The sequence below is a fragment of the Arachis ipaensis genome, chromosome B02 (assembly GCF_000816755.2).
Source record: "Arachis ipaensis cultivar K30076 chromosome B02, Araip1.1, whole genome shotgun sequence".
NCBI lineage: Eukaryota > Viridiplantae > Streptophyta > Magnoliopsida > Fabales > Fabaceae > Arachis > Arachis ipaensis.
In genome coordinates this window covers 15,058,915-15,061,876 of record NC_029786.2, presented here as the reverse complement: position 1 = coordinate 15,061,876, position 2,962 = coordinate 15,058,915, and the positions used below count along the sequence as shown (strand labels likewise).

At 40.4% G+C, this 2,962-nt stretch overlaps 2 long non-coding RNA genes across 3 annotated transcripts in view; one reads left to right on the top strand and one right to left on the bottom strand.

The window, feature by feature from the left end:
• Positions 1-2,728, top strand: part of LOC110268737 — a 23,015-nt gene extending 20,287 nt beyond the window's left edge. The window contains exon 3 of the long non-coding RNA XR_002357154.1: positions 2,628-2,728. This is a non-coding gene — a long non-coding RNA (uncharacterized LOC110268737). The remainder of the gene's footprint in view (positions 1-2,627) is intronic.
• On the bottom strand, positions 1,534-2,108 carry LOC110268736. Of its 2 annotated transcripts, none has more exons than XR_002357153.1 (3): positions 1,936-2,108; positions 1,706-1,799; positions 1,534-1,625 (listed from the first exon to the last, which is right to left on the bottom strand). It is a non-coding gene; the product is annotated as an uncharacterized LOC110268736 (long non-coding RNA). The 2 variants fall into 2 exon arrangements; XR_002357152.1 differs by having other exon boundaries at positions 1,706-1,794.

Here is a 2,962-nt window from a genome sequence, read left to right as displayed (position 1 = left end):
GTTATAAGATTATTAAAAGGACATTAATAATCTAGAAATATATATATATTGTTAATTACTATGACAGTCGCACGTCAAAAAAACGTTATTATTATATTCATCTTGAGAATATCCTATTGATAAATATGCGATATAATTATAACCATTAGAAATTTTTAAAATAAATTAGTTCAATAATTGTAACACTCTCACTATCAGAAGTCACGTTTCCAGCTGCGCTACTCTGATAGCAAGAAGTATTACGACTACTTTACATACTAAATATTAAAATAGGAGCCTGTGACTCGACATTGTATCGCTGATTTCTTTGAAAAACCGGAAATAAATACTTTATCTTAAGAAAATACAAGCAGACATAGACTCATATACAAGACTCCTTACATAATATTTCATAATATAATATACATATAAAACATACAACTCCTATCCCTCTTACAAATTTGTAATAACAAAGACGAGGGAAGAAAATAATCTAATTAACACAATAGCATATAAACCAAATGCAGTATAACTCTTCTTAATGCCTCTTCATCTGGTTCCTGAAAAGGTAAAGCTGTAGGGGGGTGAGAACCTAACCACACGGTTTCACCACGGAGTTTCAAAGTTGTCATAAGAAGATATTCAATAAGAAAACTGTTTTCAAATTCAGTGATTATCATTGCCTTATGAATCTTTTTATAAAATCCAATAGCTAATCGTTCAAAACCTTTTCAAAGAAACAATGTTTAATATTTTCAGAAATCCAAAATCTTTCTTTTCTTATAAGAAAATCTCAATCATAAATCAACCACGCAATCAAACAACACAATCATTAATTCAGCATCAAAGTTCATTCTCAAATGTAGCACGCCAGGACAAACACAAGCAAGACAGACAAGGAAAGCACAAGTAGATAGCAGTTACAGCAAATAATTCAAGTAGCAGTTAAGAACAATTTAGCAATTAGGCAAACCAAAACAAGTTCAAACCCAAGCAAAGCATACAAATGCAGTTGATGCATGCCTGTCCTATGGCTGATGAGGCTCATCTGTCGGTTATCCAGCCAACCCGACAAGTCTGAATTGTACTTAGACTGTCCCCCGACGTGCATCCCCAAGAGTCTATGCATAGCTTTTTCTCAAATAATCAATAATACTCAATGGGGGTAAAATTCCCGGGAATTTATACAGTGCCCGGTCACACACTTACGTCGTAGGGTCAACAGAGTATCGAGTTTTCAACCTGGTACACGTGGTGGCAAGCCACGGCTAAACTCTAAAACCAAGAAAATCCACCTTTCTTAATAATAAAGTAAATGACATTTCAAACCGGTTTTTATCCACAACCGCACACCACTCACGCAATCAAGCACCCAATAATTCAGTCCAACAAACCATCACATCCATAAGATAAATATAATCACAGAAGTAAATCTCTTTGCATCGATATCTATTTATCACAACTCTGTAATATAAAATAGATTTTAAGAAAAATCCCTACCTCAAAAGTTGAACCCATAAACTAAAGGCATCACAAAAATCGTTCCTCTCCGCCCGAAATAAACTACAGCTTCAATTGCATGTCTGCTCACTTCCGCAATAGCAGAAACGGTTTTAATTGCAACAGGCAATCCCGACAACTCAATCCTAAAACATAAATATCGTGAAAACCTTAATAACACATAATAGAAAACTAACGGCAAGGGTTCGCAATAAGATATACCCACAGTAAGAGCAAAATGGAACAGCCGCAATCCCGAGCTGATCCGGCGGCAGCTCCGACAGCGGCCAGAAACTCTGATGGTCCAACAACAACCTTAACTTTAATATAAAATCATCGGAACTCAATCCTACAATACTAACAGCTCAGAGCCTCTAATAACTTATATTGGAATATTGATTTCAAAAGTTTTGGAAGTAAAAACGCTTACCAAGAAGGAAAAGGCGACAAACCCACTTATTCTATATTAACAGCAACAGCAGCAATGGCATTAGAACCAGCAGTAGTAACAGCAGCAACATCAACACCTAACAGTAACAGTTTATTCTGACAAATTAAAATTAACATGAAATGGATATTAGGTGAAACTAAAACCAACTGACATGGTTAAGGAGGCAAAACAAGTTCAGTCTCACCATGAAAAGCAGCAAACCCTAATGAAACAGGGGCGGGGTAGAAGGAGTAGTGGTGGTTTTCCGGCGACTAGAGGCAGCACCAGCTGCAACCGAAACAGAACAAAATCAGAATCAACGGCAAAAACCTCGGAACAGTTCCGGCTAGCCCCATCAATGGCGACCTGAACCCTTTCTAGACGGCGGTTCCTGCGATGGCTTCGTTCACCACCTCTCCATGCGTTTCTTCTTAGCTCAGACCAGCGGCAGATTCGACTCCACCAGCGGCAACAAGGGCACCCGCCGAGGATGACGATGGCAACCTCGAGGCGACGGCGGCGACCTCGCGCAGCACAGCGGCGGAGCGCAGCTTCGACATCCCTCGCGAGCGCGCTTTCCCTTTCTCCACCGCGGACTCTCTCTCTCCCTCTGTCGCCTTTCTTCTCATCCGTGACGGCACAGCCGCAGTGATTCGAGGCGCTTGGCTCGGCGGCGCTGGCTTCGTGACAAGGACGACGGCGCGGACAGCTGCAGTAGGGGCGACGGGATTCACGGCGCGAGGCAGCGGCGGTTCACGAGGATGGCGCGAGCTCCTCCCTCTACCGGCGCGCTCCTTCTCTCTCGGATTCCCTCAGTGTGCGTGTGTGTTTTTTACATTGAGAGAGGGTGAGGCTGTGTTGGTGTTTCAGAAAGAGGAAGGGGTAATGGCGGCTGGGAAAGGGAAGTTGGATTTTCTGATTAGGGATTTAGAATTAGGGTGTTAGGGGTAATTGAAAATCAAAAACTAACTTTTAATCCATTAATAATATTTGTAAAAATACTATTTAATTATTTATCAATTTATAAATTATTTTTAAATAAAGACTCTAATT